Genomic DNA, 22,040 nt, shown 5'->3' on the forward strand with positions numbered 1-22,040 from the left:
AGAGTAAGGGGATTTCACTCTCTTTTATCTGTAGCAGGTACTATAAGAAAGGGAGAATGAAACTTCATTTTCATCTCTCCAAGGAAAACTTCTCGATAACATACGCACTGTATTTGTAGAAGGTGTTATTATAAAGCAAGTGTCTAAATTTCAAGAGGTCTTTATAAAAAATCATTTATCTTCATAGCACATATGTCAGAATATTAGCTAGGGATTTTTTTGTAATAACTAATTCTATACTACAGTAGTGACAGATGCACATCAAGTGGTTAATACAAGGTTACTTAGTTTATTCATTACATGCTTTTCTCCCCTAAGATAGAACTCAATATATTAAGGTATGAAATCTTTCTAATCATTTGAAAACATCAAAATTCACCTACTGATTGATAATGAAATTCCAAAAATAAAATTTAAAAAATTTACATGTAATCTACACAAACACTGGGTATATGAATTCAAGGTAGATATAAGTCATTTGCAAAGTCTTTCTAAACTTTTCTTTCGTTACCATGACAAAGAGAATGACAAACTGCCAAGTTACCCAAACTATTTGGCAGCATGGTTCCATGAAGCCATAAGCTAAATGTTTATATACTACAGGATAGAGTATAAAATTCGCGTGATCTTTTAAGATAGGATATGCGACGTCATAGAAATTCCTACAATGAGTTGGTTTTGCCTAATCTTAGATCATTCTTTTGTCTCCTTCTCCTCACATTCTTCGCTGCACTTAAGCAGTAAAGTTTGAGAAAAATTGCTATGCAGATTTGATTCAGAATCATAGATTTGGCCTTTTGCTCAGAGATGGACACAATTTATTTATTAAGCCACAATTTCTTGACAACCCACTAAGCGTAGCACTGTATGAAGTTCCCTGTTCCCTACAGTGGTCCTATACTGCACAAGACAGCTTCCATTCGACCTCAGTAATCCAAACTACTCCTTCAACCTGCAGGTTTTCAAGCATGACTGCACTCATGGTCATCAACATGGAGGGGAACTGTGACATCCCAGACTGACCTTCAGCTCAGAGGTGAGCCAGGGTGAGTCCCGAAGGCCCGTTCCTCAGGTAAACAGCAAGCTGGCTTCCCATGATGATGCGTTTCTCCAGGTGCTCCTCAGGCAAACAGGGACATCTGATGTGGATAAGGCGGGAAATGGTTTAAAAGCCGTCTGGAATTGGCCAATGTAGTCTTAGTTGCCCCACCCCCACACCTCTCTTTAGGTCTGAAGGTTACACATTTTGCTGCCATTTCTGCATTCAGCTTTCTCACTCGGCAGGCTTTGTAGAACCCAAGGGGTTTACGTTAGGCAGATGAGTGTGGATGAAATCAAAGTTCCATCACTATTGTGGGTGGGCTTGGGCAAGGGAATGAAAACGTTTGCTAAATTTAGATGGCTCGTGTAATGCTCACTAACTACAACAACGTGTTTTCTTTCGGAACACTAAATTTGAGAAGACAAGCAGTTTCCCTCCCAACCAGCTTCATTCACCACTGAATTGAACAGAATTGAAAACACTTGAGAGCAGTGACTTATTTGAAGTCTTTTCAACTGCAATATTTCCACTGGACTAGGATGAGCAAAAATTAGTGTGTGTGAACAGCTGTCAAGAGGAAGTCATTACCAATCTATGTTTTAAAAATAGTCAACAAGTTTGCATTACAGCAAACAATAGATTTTTGTTTGACAAAACTTGTTCACAAATAAATGACATGCCCAGAGGTGTGTGTTGCCATTATATTTTGACAAAAATTGACCGATTTCAAGTGGATGTGAGACTGCCATATTTACAGTTTCAGTTTAATGAAATGCCTAAATTAGGGCATCAATTATTTCCATTGGTATTATTATTACTTGCCTGGAGGAAGAATCAGCTGACTATGACTTTTCGCCTAAGAATATCTGCCTGGGAGGATCTTTTGGGGGCTTTAACCTGTAGACCTCCCTGAAGAAGTAATTCCTTAATCTATTTTTTTAGTTAATTATCATCCAGATTTATTAAAATCATTTTCATTTTTCCAAATTTAGAGGAGAGAACTCACTGGTCCTCTCTCATGTTTTGTCTGATTTATGTTTTTTCTTTTGTTGACCCTACTGTTTTTTATCTCTTGCCTTTGGGCCTTTGAACTTGCAGCTTCCTCTGTCTACAACATTCTTACTGCTTATCTCCTGGTTACCTCCCATACATCAATCAAGTGTCCACTTAAATGTTACCTTTTCCAAGAGGCCCTAGATTGGATTAGGAGTCTGAAACTTGCTTCTGAAACTTGGGTTCAGTCAATGGTAGTGGTCATACTGTCTCTCCAAACTCTTCCCAACCCATCCTACCACTGATGATTGTACCCTATTCAGCTCTGTATGTCCAACAACCATCACAGAGCCTCCTCAATGAGCATTTGTAGAATGGATGAGTGAACATGAAGATGAACATTGACTCGTCATGTGCTTTGCTGCTTCTTTTGAGGCTGCGTGAAGGCACTGTAACATTCAGATGTAAACCATCCCTGTCTCTGCTCTCCTGTGGCAACATTCACCAGCAATGTGTACTCTTTGAAGGGTGTTGGTGCAACTCATTGTTTGAAGGTTTCCAGGAAAGTAGGATTAAGGCTTTAAAAAAAGCTTCAATAGGAAAGAAACAAATGGCAGTCACAGTAGAGCAGGAAAGCTTGAAACCACAGGAACGGCCAATGAAATCTTTTGACTTTTGAGGCACAGAAGTGAAGGTCAGAAAGGTTAACTGGCTGCCAGGGGTCATAACCATGTTAATCACAAAGGATTTTAGAGTCCAAGCCTCCTGATTCCAGCCAATATTTCCTTAAGTGTGCTGTGTGTTTTCTAATACTGCAGCCACTTAGCCTAATGTGACTACTGAGCACTTGAAACATGGCTAGTATAAATTAAGATGTGCTCTGAGTATAAAATCAAAGACAAATGCTGTAAGCGTAAAATCAAAGACAATATGAAAGAAAAGCATAAATCATCTCATAAATAAGGTTTATATTGATTACATATGTTGAAATAATATTTTAGATATTTTGATTTAGGTAAAATATTAAAATTAAGTTCTTAATTTTAACATGGCCTGTAGAAAATTTAAAATTATCTATGTTGTGCATTTATTTCTACTGAACCAATACTGGTCAAGATAAAATTTAGGTAATGCGTAGACAAGGCATTAAATAATAAATCATATGGCAAGAAAAGTTATTCACTTTATTCTCCTTTAACTCATCTAATTAAAGAGAAATTACTAGTTTAGTGCTAGTTTTTCTTTAATACTACATAATTTCCCCTTTTTAACAAAGAGAAAGAAGCTTCAATAATTAGGGACTTAGAAGGCCATAAAATCTTGGTAGAATTTAACATGATTTTTGTGTTTGTTTTGTAAATTGCCCTCTATTTAGGTTAGATGATACTAGTTTTCAATTTATTGTGATGAAATAAACTTTCACTTATAAATATATTCATTTAACTATAATATGAGTCTATTTAAATCAAAATATTAAATATTGTACACATAGCACAGGACTGGGAAAAAATCATGGTCAAAGTTTGGGAAATAGCCATACACAATGTAGTTTCTATTCCTGGCCAACCCAGTACACTCAATCTTCTACATATGATCTGTAAAACTTCTACATATAATCTTTAAAACATTACCGTTCAGAATTTAATTCCAACTTTGATAAGGCTGTTGCAACATAAATGCTTCAGCTTCCTTTTTTGTGCCAAATAACTGAATTCAGGCACAGTTGACCAGCAACGGGTGTGACAGTTGAGGTCCCTAAAAGGTCATCCTAGATCACAGACTGAGAGGACCACTCCATTTAAGCCAGGCAACAATGCTGGCAGGTTCTGCAGTTGAATCTAGATGGAACTTTGGGGGCCTTCTGGGGAGATGGGGAAGCTGAGGAGAACAAATGTGGAAACAATTGGGATGACGAGAAATGAAGGGTGTACAAGCAAATTCCTGAGTTATATTTCAGAGGCCAGATACCATAATAAGCTCTGGAATAAGACTGTCTGGGCTTGAATTCTGGTTTGGGCATTTGCTAGCTCTGTCATCCATGATAAATTACATAACCTTTCCATAGGTTTGTTTCCTTATCTGTAAACTCATTAATAATAGCCACTACCTCAGAGTCTTTCTGTGAAGCACATGCTAAGTACTAGACCAACGTCAGCTATCAGTGTCATCATCCACACTGCCACACGATGTTCAGAGGAGCATGGAGATATATGTGTGATTTTAATCTAGACTAGGGGTTAATAAATTGGGACATGGAGCTAGAAGCATGCTGAAGATAGTATATGGCAAAATTAATCAGGATTAGGTTAAAGATAGCCAAATTGTCCTATAGGCAGGCTTTCTAAGGAATCCTCTCCACAAAGGTGCAATCACTGTGGACCATTTCATAGGCACTCTCATGCACTGGACCATCCTAGAGAAATGTGTCTTTTTAAATGTCTCTAGGAACATAGCTAAGAAATGGGTAAATATTATCTCATTTATTACCAATGATGGCACTTCTGTTTTTGTAGCTGTTTTTATAACATATCATTAAGACATTTTTCCTACAGGTTTTTTTTTTTTTTTTTCCATGCAGCAACTGGGGCCTTGGGAAGCTACAAAGGAGAGAAAATGGCTGTAAATAGCTTTTTTTTTTCTTTTTTTTTGCGATCACGCTGATTTCTGTACCCTGAGGTTTCTACTCCCACACATTCTGATGATGGGTAAATTACTGTAGCAGTAACTTAGACCAGTATTTTGAACTCAAGCATTAATTTGTGCCTTGTTTTGTTCTTCATGTACCTCTTCAAAAACATTAAGAAACTATAAGCAGTAAGTTTTAACTTTTTAGAGGGGTTGAAAATACCATTTGAAAATCTGTCAAAAGCCATGGGGTGTGTCTCCAGAAAGATGAATGTTCTCACATAAAAAGAAAATGTTTATACACGATTTCATCAGGTTCAATGGCTCCCTGAAGCTTAGTAACCCCAGGTTAGACATTTCTGTTGTGAGGACAAATAAACCATAGGCCCACCTAGAACTACAGAGGTAATGAAGAAAATGTAGCTGATCAAGGTCCCTGGGCCCTGGGATACGAGTATCTGTCCAGGTAAAAGGCAGGACAGAATATATTTAATTTTTAATTATTGATGAGAGGTTGAATAATTGTCTTCCTCTTGATTTATGTCTCTACAGTATTGCATCATTTTTTTTTTTTTTAAGCTTTGGATCTTAAATCGAGAAAAAGGTCACCATCAGAGCTTAGAATTTATAAGGCTAATCACAGAGAAGCCGATCAGATCTTCTGAAGTCTGTGAATGACACCAGGTGAGAATGACAGAAACGTTACTGAACATCAAATCAGTCACCGAACCAAGCACTTACTGTATACCTGGGCTGCGCCAAGCCAAAGTCGTGGAGCCTGAGTTAATTTTCTAAGGTCATAAAGTAGGCGAGTGGCAGAGCCCACCACTCTGTCCTAACACCTCGGCTGGGACTTTGTCACTATGTACTGCGGCCTCCACAACAATGTGGCACGTGAGATGGAATTCACAGTCCACCAAATATTGCCTCTGCGTAGAGCTGTGCACTAACAAAAGGCGACGATAGCACATGTGGCACTTTTAAAGAGATAAGGAATATTTTATTTTATTTTATTTTATTTTATTTTATTTTATTTTATTAATTTTTTTGAGATAAGGAATTTAAATTGAAAGCAGGATTTCAAGACATGCAGTGCTTGCTGTAAAACAATTTAACCTAATCTAACTTAATCTGATGTGGTTTTTCCACTGGCCTTGACTATTATTTACTTTTCCTCAATTCTGTTCAAATACTTTTGCCCAATCTGGTGTTCCACAGAACGTTCTTCTCTCAAGATACTTAGCGCACAGAAGATTTTGTGGCTAAATAAGTTTGGGAAATGTTCCATGTTATAGTTTCTGTTTGGTGTTTTGGTTTTTTAAGATTTTATTTATTCATGAGAGACGCACAGAGAGACGGCAAAGACACAGGCAGAGGGAGAATCAGGCTCCCCACGGGGAGCCCAACGTGGGACTCGATCCTAGGACCCTGGGGTTCATGCCCTGAGCCCAAGGCAGATGCTCAACCACTGAGCCACCCAGGTGCCCCTCTGTTGGTGTTTTAAAAAGCATTCAAGAACGTTAAAGGTCCTGGGAAGTCCTGCAATAAAACATAATAACAAAAATCTCATTTTCCTTTAAGTCTGTATTTCTCAAAGTTCCCATACCTCAGCACACTTCCCAAATGGACACCTATCAAAATCCCACACAATGAAAAAAAAAAAAAATCCCACACAGTGGATCCTCTGCAACACGTGCGACAGGGACTTGTGCCGTAGCTTCACAAGTCTTCAGGCTCAGCTCCCATTTTCCAATGATTGTTGGAGATGCAGAGCAATTCTTTTATGACAGCCTGTTGCTTTGGCGTGCCCTCCTTTCATAAGCATGGTAATTTAAATAATCAGGAAAATAAAGAACTTGAACTCAAATCAAAACTTGCCAAATGTCAAACTTTATACAACCGTATTTTAGAAAGTAAGAGGATGATCTCCTTTTCCCTTTTAGGGTTTAACATGTGGATCAGCTGTTTTTCCTATAAGGGTTTTCACCCTATTGGCTGCTATTGGTCCAAATAACCACCTCCACCTGCTCTAGACCATAAGCTCCACACGAGTGAAGGGTTATTTTTTTTGTTCCTTATTCAGGGACATATTTATAGGATGTAGAAGAGTGACTAATAACAGTAGGTACTCACTGAGTACATGAAAGAATGAGATCAAAATGGAGACAATTGTTTTTGTGATTTTGATTTATATCGTATTTGGCAGTTGTTTTGTTAACAAGCCAGATGTGATTGTTTTCAGATGTTTCCTTGAAATGTTCTAATGACCATCTTAATGCAGCCTATACTACGTAATAAACCTACTGGCCCAAAGTCAGAATTGTAAAGAGGTCAGTGATGATCGTTGTTTTCACTGCTCACCTACATATTGTTTTACTGGAGGGGGAAAAAAAAGTAAGAAAAAGGACAATCAAGTCCCCAGAATTCACTGGTGCCTCTAAATTAATCTTCTTGCGAGGGCAGTTTTTCCACAATTTACACTTCATTTCATGTAGTGTCCTGAAAGATCTATGAAGTGACTTATTGAATCCCAGTTCCTTAACATTCCTATTGGTGCTAATAATCATGTGTGTGGTTTCAAAAGTCAATGCGTTGTATCCTCAGTCAGAATGTGAGCAAGAAGGCAGACACCACCTCAAGACTTTTCAACAGAGGGACTTTAATGCAGGGGATTTATTACACCGGTGATGGAATTTCTGAGAACCACAGAGGGATGCTGAGGTAATCCAATGTTGAACAGCAGGAAACCACGACCATCTATAGGCTAGAAAGAAGAAACGTGCAGCGGTACTGCTGCCAGGGAGTCATCAGATGGGAGCCAAGACACACCTGTGAAGCAATGAAACCAAGGAGCTGGAGCCACAGAGGAGAAGCAAGTGCGGAGAAGCTGCCTTAGGTGGAGAGGAAGAGGAGGAGTGCCCTCCTCATTCAGTTTAACTACCCCATTTATTCTCCAGCCAGTGTCTTCCTTTGTGAAAATTCAGCCAGAAGACAGCTGATCCGGGATCCCGGGAAACACAGATTGCAGGGCTCATGAAGCCTCTCCCTCTACGAGAGAGCTGAGCTCAAGAAACACAAGGAACGGAGCCAACGTGCCCAAGCTCCCAGCCACGGCAGCTTCAGGTGTATCAATTGTTTCCAAAATTTAAAGCATTCTTTTTTCAAAGGTTCTAGGTAGTTTTAACTGCTTGATGTCTTGTCTCAACGGTTCTGCAATTCTAATAGATCAGTTACTGTTCTGGGAGGAACGTTTGCAGGACCATCTGGTAGAGACCATTGGAAAACTAGAAAAATCTTTTAAAAATAGAAATTGCCTAATGCAGTCCTTGCTCATGCCATCATGGGGTTTAGGCATTTGATTGAAATATGCCAATAAAATGACTTTTGAAATGTTCCCTTTTCCAAGTTTCCGAGCCAGAAACAGAAGGCTTATCTTCCTGTTAGCATAGGCTACTGTTGTACTAGGTTCTCAATCCGAGAAACATAATGACAAGAAAATACATCATGCTATGAAAGCTATTTGAGACTTGCATCGCCATAGGAGCAACTCTAAAAGATGCCTTAAGATTCAGAAAATCAAGAAAACCCAAGAGGAACTTAAATGCTTGAATCCTTATGTCCGCTACCGCAGAGCATGTCATTGGATACTCCAGAAAATGAATATGTCTTGAAGTGCGTGGAGTGTGTGATTAAGTCCCCGAGCAGGGTGAGTATGACATGATAATGCTTGACAAGCACTTGAAGAGCTTAGATAGCAGGGAAAGAAGGAGATGGTTTCCTGTAGCAGAAGGAGGTAGGACTTGAAGTACCAAAATGGACTTGGCGAATGGAAACATCTGAATGCCTTTCTAGAAATAATTTCCTAATGGAATCGTAAGTTAAGACCGTGGACTCGGTCTTCCAGAGGGGAGTGATCGGAGCACAGGTTCCTGAAGTAAACGAAAGAAAAGGCGCCTGAGAATATACCACAGGGAATACACCTAGGGAGTCCGCTCCTATTAGTTCTTTTCTTTAGGTCCAGCTTTAGAAATGGCAGTGCTCCATGTGCATTCTGCTAGGGCGCACGCTGTCTTTGCCCGTCCGCAGGTGCGAAGCCAGGACTCAGGGAGGTTCAAAGTGGCTTGTTGGAAGCGCCCGCCGGGAAGTGTGAGCGCTGGGCCTCCGACCTAGGTTCTCCCTCGTCGTGCGTGCCCAGCCACCACAGTCAAAGCCCGGGCGTCCGGGACTGTCGCTCACAGCGAACCGAAGCTAGGGTGGATGCTGCAAGAGCTCCACATTTTTGGAGCTGACGTGGATTTAGCCACAACGAAGGGAAAATACCACCCGTTTCAGAACCTTCCTCGCGGCTGCCTTAAGAGAAGCAAAGGCTTCTGCAGTTACACTGCCCCTGGGGGGGGGGGCAGCCCCTTCACGGAAGGCTTGACCCCCACAGAGCTGGGTTCCTGCTGGCTGGGCTTCGTGCAGGTGTATCTGCTTAGTGGGACCTGAATCAGTGTGGAAACTTAGCTGCGATTGTAACTTGGTCTTCATAGTTTCTATTACTCAGGAAAAGGCATTAGAAGTAGATGGAGATGAGTGACTGGATGAGACCACACCTCTCTGCAACAACTTTGGAAAAACCCACTTATTGAGATACAAGTAGAAACAGCTTAGATATACACTGCTTTTTGTTTTGTTTTGTTTTGTTTTAATGATAAAACCACCGTTATGGATTTATTTGTAATGGCTTTTGGGAGCCCAATGCCGTAAAGGATTCTGAGGCCTTCCCTGAACCCAGTGAGAAAAAGTACTTGTTTTGATTTTTGGTTTTTGATGTCCGCCACCATTGCGGGGGGCCGGGGGTCATGCCTCTGCCATTTTTTGGGAGGCAGGAGTATGTCTTAGCCGTGTGTAAATAGGCCCCGAGTAAGGTTCTGTTAAATGAATAATGAATAAATTATGAACAAACCGTAAATGAATGACTTCTGACTGCGACCTTCGGCAGGAATTAAAACAGTGCTGAGTTCCCCACTTTCTAATCCTAATCTGTTTAATTGTATATCACCCCAGAGACTCAGAGAAGAAAGGGGATGCATTTAGGGGGATCAAAGAAGGTGACATTTAGAGGTTAAGGAGGCAGAAGAGGTTTCTCATTTAACTGAGGGAGAGAAAAATGTAGAGTGACAGGAGGGGGTTCCGTGGGCCTTCTTCCCACGCCCCCCTTGGATAACGCTACCTGTCGCAGGGAAGCAACGCCCAGATCTCCAAGGCCTAGCGCGATGAGCGTGGGTTCCAGTTCCCGTATTGATCCGAGGCAGGTGCTCCTTGACCTTTCAAGCATCGCCGGGGTCACCGGCGGGTGAAGAGCATGCGGGAGAAGCAGGTGGGAGAAGACCCTTGCTTCCTAACGCGGCCCTCGAGGAGGCGTCGCCCGCGGCTGACCACAGTCCTTGGGGAGCGCTACCGTGTGGTCGCACCCGAGTGGGGCAAGGGCCAGGCTGGGCATCGGGACAGAGTGTGTCTCCCGGCCACCTGCTTCCCGGCCACAGCTCCGGGCCGTCCTCCTATGAGCACGCTCGCGGCCTGCAGCGCCGGACTCACCCGGGGGTCTGTTAGAAGGGCACACCCTCGGGCCTGACTGGGGTGGCTCCTGGAGGATGAGCCGAGGTGGTCCGGCACGTCCATAAGGCTGCCCTCCTCTGAGGGGCCTGGCCCTGGCCCGCCTGTCGCCGCTGCCCTGCTGCCCGGTGCCACTGCATCCCCGCACCTCAGTGTTTGAGGCCCGTCGCCGATCACGAGGACGTACACCCCCAGGGGTCCTGCTGCAGTGGCCGAGAGTCCTCTGAGCCAAACGCCGAGAGGGCAACGACTACGGCAGTGCCCGGGAAGGCCTGGGAGCGCGGCCTGCACAGCCCGGGGCCTACTGCGAGGCCCGCGAGGCCTACGAGGACAGTGAGCACAGCGAGGACAGTGAGGACAGCGAGGACAGCAAGGACAACGAGGCCAGAGAGGACAGTGAGGCCAGAGAGGACAGCAAGGTCAGCAAAGACAGCAAGGACAGCGAGGCCGGAGAGGACAATGGGGACAACGAGGCCAGAGAGGACAGCGAGGACAACGAGGCTGGAGAGGACAATGGGGACAACGAGGCCAGAGAGGCCAGCGAGGCCAGTGACAGCAGCGGCCGGCAGTGCAGCCACAGTGTCAGGCTCAGCACCTCTGCAGCCCTGACCCCTGCCATCAGGGCTGCTGCTCAGCGCACTGTGCACACCGTGCCCTCCTCCACTCCCCGGGGCCTTGTGTGAGTGGCCCTGCGAGGCCCATTTCCCAAGGGTCACCTCCCCCTGATGCTCCGGTGACGATTCTGGCCGATGAGCCTCAAGTGCTTCCCGGGTTTTGCACATGCACCCTCTGCCTCCTGCATTCCTCTTCATTCTTACCCCAAGTGTGGACCATATCTAAAAGCCTTAACCATCTGCCCCGTAGAGCCCCCGCCAGCTTGCTCTGGTGTTGGCGACCCGATTTTTCCTTTGTGAACACTGGTGCAAAAAGAAATTACGCAGAGCATCACCTGTGTAGACTCTTGCTCCAGCGTCTAGGCCCTGGTCAACCTATTGTCTTTTTTCTTCTAGGCTCAGGAGGTCAGTCCTATTGGGTGACGATGATCGGATTTCGTGAGAATCCGACACAAAGGACTCAGAGGCAGATCGAACCACCGAAAGCTCAGACTGTTAGACCACGGGGGTACCTTCCTGCGCGGCCTGCGGACACCGGCCGCACTTCGCCAGTCGGGCAGTGGCACAGCTTACGTGCAAGCGGCCCCAGCGCATGTCTCATAGGTAGGGCTGGGTGGCAGGGATGGGGGCGGGTGGCAGGGCCCTTACTTGCCTCATCGGCCTGAGCTTGCGGTAGGAGTGGCAGCGTAGACACGCTGTTTCCTGAGCGCGGTTCCTGGACGACAAGGGGCGCCAAGGACAGGCGGCTTGGGATTAAAACTGGGGCGTAGCCAACGTACAGTAAAATGCCAGCTGCCTCCCTCGAGCATCGCGGAAACGGGTTGTTTGGGTTACGAGGTCCACAGCTGTAAAAATGGGTTCACTTAAACTATTTCTGGTGAACATCTCTGATGAAAATGCACGCATGCTTCTCTGCTTTATTGAGCAGAACATTCGAATTTGATCTGGCTGCGACCACCCGACCACCAGTTCTTCTGAAGGGCTGTGTTGCGTTTGGGGCTCCGTGTTCGAACCTGTGCAGGTTCCCGTTTGGAGTTCTCGTATCCACTCTTCATTGTTCCCCTGTCTTCATGGACCCAGGCTGCCCGCCGTCACTTCCTGATGCTGCCAGTGTGTCCCCCCGTGACCTGCCGCCTCCGGGGTGCTTGGACTGGGAGACTAACCAATCCTGCTTGTTAAAGTCGTGCCTAAAATATAAGCAAAATCGACTGCATGTGAGCCCAGGAGCACGCCTATGCGAGCCAAGCGCATGAGCTTTGGTATATCGCCTCTGCTTTGTCAGCGGCCCCCTTTTCTTGCTTGCTGGCTTCTGTCTCTCCCCCCCGGCCCCCCTCTTCTTTCTCTCTCTGTGTCGGGAAAGTAGGGTTGCTTCATTACTGGCTTTCATGCAAGTGAAGTGTTTCTTTGCATCAGGTCGAGTCTGAACACAGGTGATAGAATACTGACCAGACGTGGGACGTCACAGTCCTCCGGGGCTACTGAAAATCCTGGCCCTAATACCTTGCGGTTTTAGAGCTCTCCGCACTGTTCGCAACGTCCTCCCTACCGGCACGCGCGTCTGCCATTGTGCTATAATGCTCATATTGCATCATTTTTGTGGTCATGTTGGCTCTAAAGTCGTCTTAAACTAACCTCGCTAGCAAGTTAAAGAAAAAAAGACGGAGTCCTACAGAGAAGGAGTGAAAATGTCTAGCGTGCTGCTTGTATCATCCTTTCCAAACATTTGCCTTTTCTCTCCTAGGCTGCGTGGCCTCTGACAAAGACCCGCGGTCATTAGCTCTTGTTTGGTTTACGGGTCCCCAAGGTGGACAACCACCACGGGCCCCTCTGTCCTCTGGTTCTCTGCCTGGGGGAGGAGATGCGGTAAGAGTGCACAGAAGGTGTGTACGTGTGACAACGAAGGCGGTAGAAACACAGAGGATGGCGTAAATTCCACGCGAGCGCACAGTTTTCTGCTCACCATTCCTTCTGAAAAGCATGAACAGCTCTCTTCAAGGCTGGTCCTTCTCGTCAGTCACAGAGCTTTGCATTCCGCGAGCACCCGGGTCGCTAAGATGCGTGTGATGGTAGCGGAGGTGCCCCCTGCCCAACGGCGCCTCAAACGGGCTTGTCTACTGCTTGGAGACCACGTGCCACCCACAGAGGAGAAGACGCACCTCTGGGATCTTCGCGACGGATGTGGGCGCCGGGATTCATCTCACGAGGCCGGGACGTTGGGGTGGCTGGGATCACGGAGCATTCCAGACCTCCCTCGTGCCCCGTTCCCGCTGCACCAAAGCCAACCTGCGGCTCTGGGCCAGGGATGTGGGGAGAACGGAAAACAGCTGTTGACAGCTTGCAGGGCCGCGCGAGGGGCACAGACGACCCGTCAGAGCTGTGACAGCCGGGCGCGGAGTCCCAGAAGCCCACGGAGGCTGAGGCTGCGGAACCACTGCGGGGACGGGAAGCTCAGGGCCCTGCCAGCGCGGGAGGGAACCACCGTTGGATGGAATCCAGGCCTTGGGCCGTGTGCGGGCCTTGCTGCTGGGCTCGGCCTTCGGGCGGGCTCCTGGGCCCCAAGCCCTACCGGCAGACGAGGCCCCCCTGGGGCGGGGAAGAGCAAGAGTCGCTTTTCCAGCCATTCTTCCCACAGGGAGCCCAGCGTCGCTCCCCAAATGCGCACCGGGCTGTGTTGCTCTACCTCCAGGCCCTCTCCTGGCCTTTCTGTCAGGGTGACGTGGGGCTGCTGGGCGCGCCCCCTGGTCCCCCAGCGCGGGGCTCTGCGCGCTTCCCCGGCGACTGGTCCCCTCCTTTACTCTCACCTCCCTGTGTGTCCCACGTACCTGCTGCACAAGCTTCTTCCAGGAATTGGAAAGAAATCGTGCCTTGTCTTGTCTCTGGGGCTTTGAGCAAGTTGTTCTTTCTCTTCCTTTTCCCCTGTTTTCTTTCATGACCACGGTCTTCCATCACGTCCCCCAGGAGCAGTACTGGGTCCTGGCACCACTGACCTGGCAGCACCCCCTGGTCTCCCACGAGGGCCCCGGAACAAGCGGTCCTAGCTTCCGTGCATCTGTGTCCGCACTACGCCTTAGCCCTCTAAGGGCATCGATGGTTCCACCCAGCAGGGATGCAGGTGGCCGTTCCCTACACCGGGTGACCAGGATTGGCAACAGAGCCTAAAGACTGCGTTTTGTGTCTGAATCCCGGTGTCCTCTCCCGCGAAATGCATGACTTCCTGTGCCTCCGCCCGGGCGCCCCGTCTGTTAGATGGAGCGAGAGTGCATACTTCTCAGGGGGGTTCGTGGGAAAACAGCAGCGAGCACCCACACTGTGCCCGCCAGAGTGCACTCACCTGCATGTGCTTGTAACGCGGTGTCTCCTACGTGCTCCGGGTTCCGGACGTGAACCCGGGGTGCGATACAAAATTGTGTAACTTGCAGGTCACTTAGAGGGATTGGCTTAATCCCTCTAAACCTCATGGATGCCCCCCTGAGGCAAGGTGACGGGCTCTGGGAGACACTCTGCCCCAAATCTGCTTAAGGGGCTTAGGGTCTCGTATTCTCTGCCAACCTGGCACAGTCTCCGGGACAGGCCCAGCTCCTCCTCATTCCTGGGGCCAGATCACACCGCAAAGGTTCTTGTCTCGTTCCCTTGTGTCTTTATTTCTTTTCTGGAACCCCAGTACTTCTGGGATTGGGGTCCGTATTTGTCACCGGCAGGGCTCCTTCTGGTGTCCTGGAGTCCAGGGCCTGCTGGGGCCCTGCCACTCCTTGGATGCCGACCACCCATTCATGTTACCGTTGTCTGGGATGCTCACCCCACATTCCACCTGCCTGACGTTTTGGTGGCCCTGCCTGCATGCCTGCACTGCTGCGGCCTTTTCTCTGCGGGTATGTACGGCGGGTGGCCTGTCAGGAAAATAGCAGGATCTGCCTCCTATTCCTTATTTTACTCTATGTAACGATTGCCTCAGTCTGAGACTCCTCCCTCAGTCTCATCTTGCCACCACCCAAACCCCTGTCCAACTGACAAGGTATCACTAGTTTCACGCGTGCCGTTTAGTAAATCAACACTTGGTACATCACCCGGTACCCGTCACGGCAGATGCACTCCTTAATCCCCGTCACTCACTTAACCCACCCCCAACCCATCTCCCCTCCAGCAAACCCTCAGTGTGTTCTCTACAGTTAAGAGTCTGCTTCTTGGTTTGCCTCTCTCTCTCTCTCTCTCTCTCTCTCTTTTTTTTTCCCTATGATCACTGTTTTTTTTTTTTTCTTAAATTCCACACATGAGTGAGATCATATAGTATTCATCTTTCTCTGACTTATTTTGCTTAACGTTTTGCTGTCTGGTTCTATCCATGTCATTGCAAATGGCAAGATTTCATTCTTTTTTATGGCTAAATTATATTCCTGTGTGTGTGTGTGGGTGGGTGGGTGCGCGCGCGCTGCTTCTTCTTCATCCATTCACCCACCAATGGACACTTGGGCTCCTTCCGTAATTTGGCGATTATAAGTAACGCTGCTATAAACATTGGGGCCCATGTATCATTTAGAATTAGTATTTTTGTCCTAGTAGTGCAATTGCTGGTTCATGGGGTGATTCTATTTTTAACTTTGAGGACCCTCCACACTGTCTTCCAGCGTGACTGCACCAGTGTGCATCCCCACCAACAGTGCAAGAGGCTCCCTTTTCTCCACATCGTCACCAACATGTTGTTTCTTGTGCTACTGATATCAGCCATTCTCACAGATGTGAGGTGACCTCTCAATGCAGTTTGGATTTGTATTTCCCTGATGATGAGTGACTTCGAGCATCTCTTCCTGTGTCTGTTGGCCATCTGGATGTCTTCATTGGAAAAATGTCTACTCATGTCTTCTTACCATCTTTTAATTGGATTATTTGTTTTTGATGTTGAACTTTGTAAGTTCTTTATATATTTTGGATATTAATCCTTTATCAGATATGTCATTTGCAAACATCTCCCATTCTGCAGGTTGCCTTTTAGTTTTGTTGGTTGTTTCCTTCTCTGTGCAGATTTTACTTTGACGAGTTCCCAAAGTTCCCAATAGATTAGTTTTGCTTTTGTTTCCTTTGCCTTAGGACACGTGTCTAGTAAGAAGTTGCTATGGCTGATGTTCCTGCCTATGTTCTTCCCTGGGATTATAACGGTTTCCTGAGTCACATGTAGGTCTTCAATCCATTTTGAATCTATTCTCATGTGTAGTGTAAGAAAGTGGTCCAGTTTCACTCTTTTTGCATGTTGCTGTCCAGTATTTCCAACACTCTTCATCGAAGAAATGATATTTTTCTCATTGGATATTCTAGCTGCTTTCTCAAACACTAATTGACCATACAGTGGTGGACGAGGTGTTCTCTTTCAGTTAGTGGTCAGGAAGTTCCGTGTGCAGAAAAATAAGATTAGACAAACCTAAGTTTGAATCCCTCCACAATTTTCTCTCTCTCTGAACCTCATCCACACAACAGAAGGAACGATATCCACCTTAGAGTGTCGCTGTAAGGATGAAGCTGGGGAATGCATATGAAGTGTCTGGCACAACGAAAGTCCACGTAGGGATATAATCCATGCATTCTCAGCTGTTCTTGCTAATCAGGGTCAGTGCACAGGAAGAATGCGTCATGGCGTGGTCATCTTTGACCGCAACTTGGTGAAATATTCCTTCTCAGCAGCAAACCCCAAGAGCTTGCACACTGGCTTATTCGGGGAACCTCTGTTTCCTGCATTTTTGGGGCTTCTGCCAGATGTACACGGGTCATTCTCATCTGTGTAAATAACCGAGCTGCCTTTATATTGGTCATGCCAAAGACTGATGTTTATTTAATTTTTCCCCCCAAATTTCATTCTCTTAATTCTTTCCTGAATACATGGAAGAATTATCATTTTCTTTTTTATAAAATTTTTTATTTAAATTCAACTTAGTTAACATGTCGTGTATTATTAGTTTCAGGGGTGGAATTTAGTAATTCATCACTTACATACAACACGCAGTGCTGATTCCATCCTGTGCCCTCCTTAACGCCCATCACCCAGGTACTCCTTCCCCCCACCCATCTCCCCTCAGATGGAGCTAAGTGAAATAAGTCAGTCAGAGAAAGACAAATACCATCTGATTGCTATTTTTTCATTAGTGTAACAACATCTAAAGTCTTCTTACCACTCCTTGAGGTCCTCCTCTCAGTTCTTTGTCTCTGTCATTAGTACTATCACTCTTACTCATTTGTTCATTCATTTATCCTTTTGTTCATTCATTTTTTCTCATCCATTCATATAGCAAATATGTGTTATACCTACTATGTGCCAGACCTGAGTTGGCACTGAGGAGCTAATAAGTATCCCAATGTGTTTAAGAGTAAGTGTTATGAAGTCAGAGACAGACCTTTGTTTGACCTCTGACTCCACGGTGTCCTAGCTGGCTGACCTTAGGCAAGTCATTTTAAGTTCTCCAGACTTCAGTTTGCCATCTGTAAGATGGGGTAATATCAGTTCCTATTTTCCAGGATTGTTGTAAAAAGCAAATAAGATAATTAATGAAAGTTAAGCTTTTTAGTACACTGCCTGACATATAAGAAGTGTAAAGTATTCAATAGCTGCTAGTTTCTGAGGATAATGATGATTTTCTAAAGATTTATTTATTTTAGGGGGGCAGAGGGGGAGGGAGAGAGAAGCAGCCTCCCTGCTGAGCACAGAGCCTGATGCTGGCTCCATCCCACAACCCTGAGATCACAACCTGAGCCGAAATCAAGACTTGGGTGCTCAGCTGACTGAGTCCTCCAGGCACCCCAATGATAATGATTTTTAATGACTAGGTCCTTCACGGAGCTCAGACTTCAGTAGGGATATCACATATGTTACCAAAGAGCCATTGAAAGTTTTTAAGCAAATTAATGACTGGGCTGTGATCATCTTTGATGCCTCATTTTCTCTCTTCCTCTTCCACAGCCAGACCATAAGACCAGTAGATTTTTCCCTTAATTGTGTTTTACAGATCAGTCATTTTTTTTTCTCTATCCCACTGAGATTTCTAATCTCTGGGAAATTGGCTGGAGATGGTTTGATTTACTATAGGTTTTGAAAGAACACTTGGCTCTTTTCTACGTGTCTCATTCCCTCCAGGAGACTAGCCCAGGTACATTCTAACGGCAGTGTCAAGATTCAAGAGAGGGAAGATAGAAATGCATAAAACCTTGTTTTGTGTCTCTGCTGCTATAGGATTGTTTTTATTGGCCAAAACAATTCATGTGATCAAGACCAGAGTTAGAGTGGGAAAACATGACCAAAAACATGGATATAGGGAGGTTTGAAAACGTAGGTCCACTAATCCAAACAATTTACCATTGTCTGCTTTCTGGCCACAGAAATATATGCTGTCATATATGAACTATGTTTACTCCCATATCCCAAGTCCTGGCATCATGCTTGAGGCTAGAGGATTGTGCCCCTCTTGATCCAAAAAATCATATACTATGGAACAAAAGGTCATCTGTCCTATACCCGCCATATAGTAATGAAATGAAAGCAGGATGACCCATATAAATTTTCTAATCTGGAAAGGGAAAGAGTAGAAACTACATACCAGTCACTGGTCCTTAGCAATTCTAAACTTTTTCTGGGCAAATATCTTGTTTTCCCTACTCTGGAGGGAATGTTCTTTGATTAGACTTTAGTTTTGCTCCCTGGGAATGGCTCCTAGTCCCTTGTTCTCCATGGCTCTTGGGTCAGCTTTCAGGCATATTGTTTCTTTTCCACCCTTGTTGGATATTTCTGAAGAAAATATTGGAAATATTCCCGCTTTTTGCCTATAAAATATTGGAGGCACAAAGGTCTTCCTATAATTTTAAGACATTTTTCTACAGTCTCAGTTCCTTTCAATCCATATTGACAGAACATTGCCAATCGAACTGAATTAAAAATACTGTGTATTTCCTTTGACTATGATGTGATTCTACTTCATGAACTAAAAGTCACATCTTTAATACCCTTATAAGCCTTTTCATATAGCAGAGAAGTTCTACTAGGCCCTGCCTTAGTTTTTATTTATTTATTTATTTTAGTTTCAGAGGTACAGCTTAGTGATCCATCAGTTGCACATAATGCCTAGTGCTCATTACATCAAGTTCTGATTTAATTCTTTCACAGATATTTACAAAGGGCCTTATAGCCACACCTATGATTTCGTCTTTTGTTTCCAAGCTATATTTTACTTTGAGAAATTTTCTGCTCCCCAAGGAGGCTAGGGATGAAGAATAGTTTTATGTTCCCTGCCAGAAAATCAAAAACCCTCTATATTTCCTCTATGTTTGCTTATAAACTCGCTAGTTTTTTCTTTAGATCATCTCCTTCTTATAGCAGTTACCAAATGCAGCCAATAAGAGCAGTCAGCACTTTCCATGTTTTGCCTAGAAATCTCATTGCTCAAATCCAAAAGCTCATTACTACATTTCCTCTTTGCTTAGTTACAATAGGTGACAGACTTACCAATTGTCTCACTACTGTATGAAATACATTGACATTTTTCTCATCTCCTTTTAAAGTTTTCTCACCATTCCAGCTTCTGTAGGCTGCTCTGACCCAAAGCCAATGTCACATATGCGATGTTTTAGTAACGCAGAGCCCAAATGCAACACCACATTCTTTGTCAGCTTACTATGGTGTATCACAAACCACTGCAAGGCTTAGTGGCTTAAAATAACAACAATGTATTATTTCTCACCAGTCTATGGATTGGTAAAAGATTTTACAGATCTGAGCTAAGCTCAATGCCTCAGTGCTCTTATATCTATGGTGAGCTGGAGAATCAGCGAGGACCTGCCTGACCCAGAGTGGCCTTGGCTGGAAATCTCAGCCCTCCTCCAAATATCTCTTACATTGAATTTTTTAAGTGCATACATGGAATTTCATGCTTAAGAACATTCAGAGCCTGTATATGAGCTCAGCAGAGAAGGGTACTGTCAGTTAGTGGTTTTAGCCATGAGTGAGAGGAATAGAAGAGATAATGTGCCCTGTAATGTGCCTTGATTTCTGTCTTGATCCCCGAGGTCTTCAACAGTACCGATCAGATCTCATTTATTATATTCATGCAGTATGACAGCCGATGCATATTAGATGCTTAACGAATATGTAGAATGAGTAATTGAGTGAATAAATGGAAAAAGAAGATGCCCGTATAGGGATGCAACATAGACTAGGTATTAACCAAGTATTATTCTATCTGTTCAGATGTTTTTCTCTCCATTTCTTAAGCCCACCCTGTAAAACACTCATCCTGTTATGTTTTTCCTCTAATACTAGGTAGACATATTTGCCTTTTCCTGTGACCTCTGTAGATGAAGGTTCTTCTCATGTCTACATGACAAAATGCATCAGTGTCCACTTGCTTCCAAATCACGTTTAGTAAATTTGTTAAATAAGTGAATTAAGTAAATGAATGAGTGAATAAATGAACCAGACTTACACCATCCAAGGGCAATGACTTTCTCTAACTTGTTTATCCTGAACCATTGTATCAGTGTCCCCTATATGGCAGGCACTTAATATTTATTGAATTAGAAGTGAATAAATGAATGAGTTAGTGAATGAATTGAAACTAAATCTGAATTCATTATTTCTATTTCATTTCTATTTTCCAGTCTACATTATATTAGGAAATTCTTTTGTGATTAGTTCTAATAGTAATTTTTTTTAAAATAGCCCAGGAACTCAATTCTATTATTATCCTAGTTTTCATTCTTGCTCAAAGACCTTTTCCCAGACAGTGAGAATGAGAAATTGTGCACTATGCTCACCAGGAGCTTCATTTTCAAAGTGAAATATTTCAGAGTTCCTTACAGGACAAATAGGATGTTGGAATCTTTTCAGGCCAAATGGGGTAGAAAGGACTAGAATCTGTGTCCTGAGTGGAGTAACTCGGGAGACCTCAAAAATCTTTTCCTTGACCCTGAATGTCTTCCTTCCTGCTGAAACGTATTCCCTACACTTGAGAGACTTGGGGGTTTAAAGCCATGGTTGTTGGACTTTATTGTCTGACTGAATTCCACTTCCCACTCTCCAAACACTCTACTTTGGGTAGCCTGGAGGACGTCGCAGGAAACTATTTTATCAATCGCTTCACACTCATGATTCTGATATTGGTGGTCGATAGATCACACTTTTAGAAACACTTTTTGTCTGTGTCTATTTACATGTACGTGTGTGTATGTGTGTGTGCAGAATGCAAGACAAAATGCAGTAAGGTGCTATAAATGCTATGGTAAGTGTCTGTGTAGGATCCAGTGGGAACAGAAAAAAGGAAATTATCACCCTTTGCTAGAAGTCTCTAGACCCTTGTTTGGAATCTTGGCTGGGTGAACATTTTCTCTTTTGCAGTAACTTATAACTGTTTTAGGATCTATGGAGGGAACCCAAAGGACTAAGACATACATGGAAGTTGGCAAGGCTACTTCTTCCCTAGAAAATCCCAGAGGGTGCCCATCATGTGTTATATATTTCTGAGAACCCTCCCACTAGCCTTGCTGATGGTGGTAATCATCATCACCATTGGTGATGGTAATGGTAATAATAATTATTGTTATAGTAATTATAATAATGAAAGCTCACTGTGCTGGGCATGTACCCCGGAGGTGGACAATGGAGATAAAGGGGTTACATGGGACAGATCTGTTCTGTAAGATCTCAGGAGAGCTCATTCCCAAACGAAGCAGTTAAAGCAATTTAGAAGAACAGAATTTTATCTATTAGGGTACCATATCTGATCAGGTGTCTAAACCTGAACTTGAAGGTGCATGGTTTCACTTAGAACTCTGTATTTGTCTTTCCCTCATTATCCCTGTAGGGGAGACCCATGGGAGGCAGAGGAGGAAAGGTGCTCTGTGAGTACTCGGTGATTCTAATATCACACAGCCTTGGGTAGTTGGAGATGTGTTTTATAAGCACTGTTAAGTTTGATCTCTTTTACGCCTACTGCAATTATCTGTTGGAATTTTATAGGACTGTGGACATACCAAGAGGAAGGATTTAATTGTTAAGTACTTTCAGCCTAATTGGTTCTCAATTGGAAGGGAAGCCTTGGGTTTGGAAACATGCCACATGTTAGCAGAGCATGTCGGTTCATTGCCCACCTGTGGAGTTAACAGATACAAGAGAACATTCTGACTTGGCATCATTTTTGGCA

The 22,040-nt window shown here is 44.5% G+C and overlaps 1 protein-coding gene and 1 long non-coding RNA gene across 5 annotated transcripts in view; one reads left to right on the forward strand and one right to left on the reverse strand.

Moving 5' to 3' along the window:
* Window positions 1-13,047, reverse strand: part of LOC125753225 (uncharacterized) — a 93,145-nt gene extending 80,098 nt beyond the window's left edge. The window contains exons 1-2 of the long non-coding RNA XR_007404472.1: window positions 12,833-13,047; window positions 1,024-1,139 (exon numbers count right to left, since the gene is read on the reverse strand). This is a non-coding gene — a long non-coding RNA (uncharacterized LOC125753225). The remainder of the gene's footprint in view (window positions 1-1,023; window positions 1,140-12,832) is intronic.
* The window catches only part of METTL15 (methyltransferase like 15), a 328,227-nt gene that overhangs the window by 227,004 nt on the left and 79,183 nt on the right, over window positions 1-22,040 (forward strand). For 3 of the 4 annotated variants that reach the window (XR_007404468.1, XR_007404470.1, XR_007404471.1), the window contains exons 6-8: window positions 959-1,036; window positions 5,240-5,344; window positions 11,269-11,475. The gene's annotated coding sequence lies outside the window, so the exon portion shown is untranslated. The remainder of the gene's footprint in view (window positions 1-958; window positions 1,037-5,239; window positions 5,345-11,268; window positions 11,476-22,040) is intronic. The other variant, XR_007404469.1, reaches the window with a different exon arrangement.

This window comes from Canis lupus, chromosome 21 (genome assembly GCF_003254725.2).
Source record: "Canis lupus dingo isolate Sandy chromosome 21, ASM325472v2, whole genome shotgun sequence".
NCBI lineage: Eukaryota > Metazoa > Chordata > Mammalia > Carnivora > Canidae > Canis > Canis lupus.